We start from the raw sequence: 6,000 nt of genomic DNA on the forward strand, positions 1-6,000 counted from the left end.
GGCAATCCAATATTATGATAAACGCAGCTTGCGACGACTCGGCAGTAAAATTGGAGACGTTATTAAAATTGACTATAATACAGAGGACTCGAAGAGAGGGAAATTTGCAAGGCTGGCGGTAAGGGTTTCACTTGTGAAACCTTTAGTCTCGCAAATTAAAGTGAATGGGCAAATCCAACTGGTGGAGTATGAGGGACTCCCTATGATATGTTTCTCTTGTGGAAAATATGGACATTTTACGGAGGATTGTGGGGAGAAGAATCTGAAGGAGACTGGTACAGCTAAGACAGTGGCAAATAACGCACCAGTGGTGGCCAACGAGAAGAATATTAGAGTAGCTGAAACGGGAGTGAGCAAGTTTGGTCCTTGGATGGTTGTATCACGCAAAGGCAAACCAAGAAATTATGCTGGCAAGACTTTTGCTCATGGCACGGATGAGGAGCAGTCGATTGTACATCAAAGTAATTCTCGCTTTGCAGTGCTTGCATCGCAAGATAAAGGGGACAATGAGAATGAACATGTGGCTACGGACTCTCAGGGACAAGAGATCAGCCATGCAGACCCGAAACAGCCACGTAAGAATTATGTCCTGCAACCTCATGCATCTGAATTCAAACGCAGACACTCCACAAGAATTCCATCAAAGTTTACAGACAAGGGCAAGTATCTTATTGCAGCCAAAGACACCAGAAACAGTAAGCTAGCCATGCATCCCAAAACCGACACACAAAACCATGTGGTGAATCCCAATGTGGCTGCTACGTCAGCCATGCCACTCGATACCCAAACCAGCCCCATGATGATCCCTCAGCATGCACCTACAACCCTTGACCCTCTAAGGCATACGACAATTATCTTCCATAACCCAAACAATAAGCCTATAGATACTCATGAGCTGGATGATGCCGCAATACAAATGAGCCGGGGGACTAAGGGTCGTTCCCTACCTTGCTTGGGAGACCCTCCAGATTTACATAGTGGTGATATGGATCTTGAAATGGAGGCTGATCCGAATTATGTGGAGGATGAGGAGGATGAAGATACAACAGAGGGTAAGGACTCCTTTGTGGAGGATACGCCAATGAGTAAGGAGGATAAGATCCATGGATCCAGCCAGTAAGGAAGCTCTAACCAGTTATTCTTTTATTATGGTTATGCCAATTTCAGTTATGTTTTGGAACGTTCAAGGGGCGGGAGCCTCAGATTTTAGACTTTCTTTTGCTGCAATTATTCAATGCTATAATCCATCTATGATGGTAATTTTTGAACCAAGAATTAGTGGCCAAAAAGCTGACAATTTCATTCGGGGCTGTGGTTTTGAGAGATCCCACAGGATAGAGGCGGTGGGTTTTTCTGGAGGAATTTGGCTTTTATGGAAGGATTTTATCACAGTCGAGGTAGCCTTAAACCATAGGCAGTTTGTTCATTTCAAGATTGTTTCTAGCAATGGATTGGAGAGTTGGGTCACGGCAGTGTATGCTAGCCCTATTCCAACAGTCCGGCGGGATTTATGGTATCACCTTGCAAGTATTGCTTCCCAAATGTCGGATCCGTGGTTGGTGGGTGGAGACTTCAATGCTATCTTATATGCACATGAGAAGAAAGGGGGCTCAAACCGAATAAGTGGCACTTGCAATTTATTTAATCATTGGTTTCATTTTTGTAGGATGCTTGATCTAAAGTTCTCCGGCCCTCGCTTTACTTGGTCTAGGGGAAACCTTTCTAAACGACTGGACAGAGCGGTTTGCAATGATGGATGGCTCATAAAACATGCAAATAGTAGTGTCATGCATCTTCCAAAAATTGATTCCGATCATCGGCCTATTCTAGTCAAGTTCCAAAACATGGATTCCAAGCATGGGGGCCCGAGGCCATTTAGATTTTTGGCTGCATGGCTCACGGATGAGAGATTTGGGAGTTTTGTGAATGATAGCTGGAATAAGGGAGTGAATTTTCTTGAGGCGGTGGCCGATTTTACTCAACAAACTAGGCGGTGGAATAAGGAAAGTTTTGGAAATATCATTTATCGGAAGCGGAAATTGTTGGCTAGAATAGGTGAGATCCAACGAATTTTGGAAACCAAGCCTAACCATAGCCTTACTAGACTTGAAGTTAAGCTTCAGAAGGAGCTCGAAGAGGTTCTCACTCAGGAAGAATTATTGTGGCTTCAGAAATCCAGGAGAGATTGGACTTTGTATGGTGACCGCAACACTGCTTATTTCCATAAAAAAACGCTAACTAGGCGTCGCCAGAATCGGATTACTGCAATTCAAAATGATACTGGGCAGTGGATACACGATGTCGAGATCATTAAGCAACGTGCAGTCAATTTCTTTTCGGAATTGTACACACCTGAACAAGGGGTGCATAGACCATATAATGTCAGGGGGTGTTTCCCTGATTTGTCAGATGATATTTGTTTAAGTTTTATGTCTGCGGTAACAGATGAGGAAATCAGACGGACTATTTTCAGTATAAGTCCTTTTAAAGCTCCCGGAGTTGATGGCTTTCATGCTGGTTTTTACCAAGCGCAATGGAATACAGTTGGTATGTCTTTGAGTTCTTTAATCAAAAATATTTTTAATTCTAATCATATCCCTGCAGAGATCAACAGAACTTTGCTGGTGCTCATTCCCAAAGTGGATCATCCAACAAGTCTTAAGATGTTTCGGCCGATCAGCCTCTGCACAGTTCCGTATAAAACGGTGACGAAAATTATTGCAAATAGGCTACAGGCTTTTCTTCCAGATCTCATTGGACCCCAACAAACCAGTTTTGTACCGAGTCGGCATATTACAGAAAATATTATTATTGCTCAAGAGGTAATCCATACAATGAAGAAAAAGGTGGGGGGTAAAAGAATGATGGCGGTTAAAGTGGACTTGGAAAAGGCTTATGACCGGTTGAGTTGGCGTTTTGTTCAGGAAACTTTACAGGAAGTTGGGCTACCGGAGCGATTTATTCACCTCATAATGGAGTGTTTGTCCACAGCCCAAATGAATATTTTGTGGAATGGGGAAATGACTGAAGATTTTCGGCCAGGGAGAGGAATTCGACAAGGAGACCCTCTTTCGCCTTATATTTTTGTGCTTTGTATTGAAAGATTAAGTCATGGGATTATCCAGGCGGTTAATCAAGGTAGATGGAAACCCATTCGACTGACTCGAACTGGCACTCCTCTAAGTCATTTATTTTTTACGGATGATCTGCTTCTCTTTTTGGAAGCAAGTTACGGCCAAGTTGATGTATTGAATGAAGTGGTGGAGAATTTCTGTAGGAGTTCGGGCGCTAGAGTTAGTAATCAAAAGACCCAAGTCTTCTTCTCTAAAAATGTCCCGGTCACTTTAGCCAGTGGAATTGGCAATGCTTTGGGCTTCTCGGTTACTAATAATTTGGGAAGATATCTTGGCATGCCTCTGCTACACGATCGGGTTTCTAAGAAAACGTATCAGAGTATCATTGACAAAATTGATCAGCGGCTATCAGGATGGGCAGCAAAGCAATTGTCTCTGGCAGGGAGAGTTACTCTCACTCAATCGGTGCTTCAGGCAATCCCGATTTACACTATGCAAACCACATACCTCCCATCTAGTGTCAGAGGTAAAATTGATCAATTATGTAGAAGATTCATTTGGAGTGGGGCTGATTCTCAACGCAAGTTAAGTATGATTAGCTGGGATAACATTTGTAGGCCTAAGAGCAATGGAGGTCTCGGTTTCAAGGATATGGAACTTATGAACAAAGCCTTACTAATGAAAGTGGCTTGGAATTTATTCATAAATCCTAGCAAGCTGTGCTCCCAGGTTTTAATTTCTAAATATGCTGCGCCTTGTGACATGAGTACTACTGATATTTCATTAAAAAATGGTTCCTATTTATGGCGCTCTATGGGTAAGATTTGGAAAGACTTCCAGAAGGGTTTGCGGTGGAGTATTGGAAGTGGCCAACGGGTGAAGTTTTGGGATGATATTTGGGCTACGAATGGTGATCCCTTAATTAACTATACGGTGGCTCCAATTCCGGATAGCATGCGAAATATGTTGGTGGCGGATTGTGTGGATCAAAATGGGAATTGGTTGTGGAACAGATTCAACTCTTTTTTGAATAACCATGCTGTTTTAAGGATTGCTTCCATGGCTCCTCCGTCGGCAATGAGAGGCGAGGATATGATGTATTGGGGTGCATCAAATACTGGAAATTTTACTGTCCAATCAGCCTACCAAGTGCTTACGAATTTTTGCCCTGCTGAAGACTGTCATGACTGGCAGCATGTGTGGAAATGGAAGGGGCCTCAAAGCGTAAGAATTTTTCTTTGGTTATTATGCCATGATCGTTTGAAGACGGGATGTGAGCTTGCTAGAAGGCATCTGGACGTCGAGGCTGTATGTGGGAGGTGCCATGCAGACGTTGAGAATTCTTTGCATGCAATTCGAGATTGTGATTATTCGAGAGGTGTTTGGCGGAAGCTTGTTCCAGCGCTTAGACAACATGACTTCTTTAGTTATCCTCTTCGGCAATGGATCATGACAAATCTTAGGAGAAGAGTCTGTGATATGGGGAGTTTATTTTGGCCGATTATGTTTGGTATTGCGGCTTGGAGAATTTGGCATTGGAGGAATCAGGTGATTTTCAACAACAAGAGCTGGAATGGTGATTTGATAGTCCGGGATATTAAGGCAAGGGCTGAGAGTATTTGTTCTACTCTTTCAAGCGTAGGCTATCGAAGAAATGAAAGGATTCAGAAATGGATTCACTGGGCTCCTCCACCATGGCCTTTCTTGTGCTTAAATACGGATGGTGCAAGGAAAGGAAATGGAGAGACGAGTGCAGGTGGGCTGCTGCGGGACTGTCATGGTAATTTTATTCATGGCTTCAGCGCACATCTTGGAGTTTGTTCAGTTCTAAAGGCTGAGCTTTGGGGTGTCTTGCATGGGCTAAGAATGGCATGGGATCTTGGCTATAGACATATCCAAGTTGGAGTAGACAACTGTAGTGTGGTGCAAATTATAAAGGAAAATAATGCCCATGTCAACGAAACTTCGAATATAATCGAGATAATTAGAGAACTCATGAGGAGGGATTGGAGGATTCGAATTGGTCACATCTACCGCGAAGCAAACTTGGCAGCTGATATCCTTTCTACGCATGCTTTGAGTTTACCTGTTGGAGTACATTTTCTTCATTCTGCACCTTTAGGGTTGAGATCTATTTTATATTCGGATATGTATGGGGTGGCACACCCCCGGTTTGTGCCCCTCTAGCTCTTCTCTTTTAGAGCCCTTTGTTTATCAAAAAAAAAAAAAACATAATATCTTGATAATTTCACATTAGAGTTTCTCAATTTCTAAATGAACCTCAACAGAGAAAACTTCTCTAGTTATTTTTTTTATTTTTTTATTTATTTTTTTTCGTCAAGTGTTATATATATATGAAGAGACGCATACATAAATTAAGGATGAAGCAGTGGGTTATATTATATACATAGCTGCTACAAACTCTATATAATTATTTCCTTACGAAGTTATCTTTTGCGCGTAAACCTTACTGAAGAACGCCTCGTAAGATCAAATTGTAACTAATTATTTCAAATCTATACGTAATTAAAAACCAAATTAATATGAGCGGATATAGCTCATCATCATGATCGACATTTCTGAAGATACTTGTCAAAAACTGAATTCAGTCCATCTCAGTTTTTGAAACACTCAATTTAATTAATTTTGAACGTTCATTAAATGAACGTGAATCAAGCCCTTGGAATAAACCAATTACCACATTCTAGCAACGGAACCCTACAAATTTGCTCAAACCTCAACAACTAATTATGCGTACGGCTCCAATGGACACTAATCCCGCACGCAGATCCTAGTGTTTAGGACTTTCAGTTAGGCCACTCTTTTTTTTAATCTTTTGAAAGTTATACACGGAAGCAAGCTTAATCTTTCATATATGTAATTTAAGTAACATGCATGCATAAGTAAAACCAAAAACTTACAATTA

The sequence above is a fragment of the Citrus sinensis genome, chromosome 3 (assembly GCF_022201045.2).
Source record: "Citrus sinensis cultivar Valencia sweet orange chromosome 3, DVS_A1.0, whole genome shotgun sequence".
Lineage (NCBI taxonomy): Eukaryota > Viridiplantae > Streptophyta > Magnoliopsida > Sapindales > Rutaceae > Citrus > Citrus sinensis.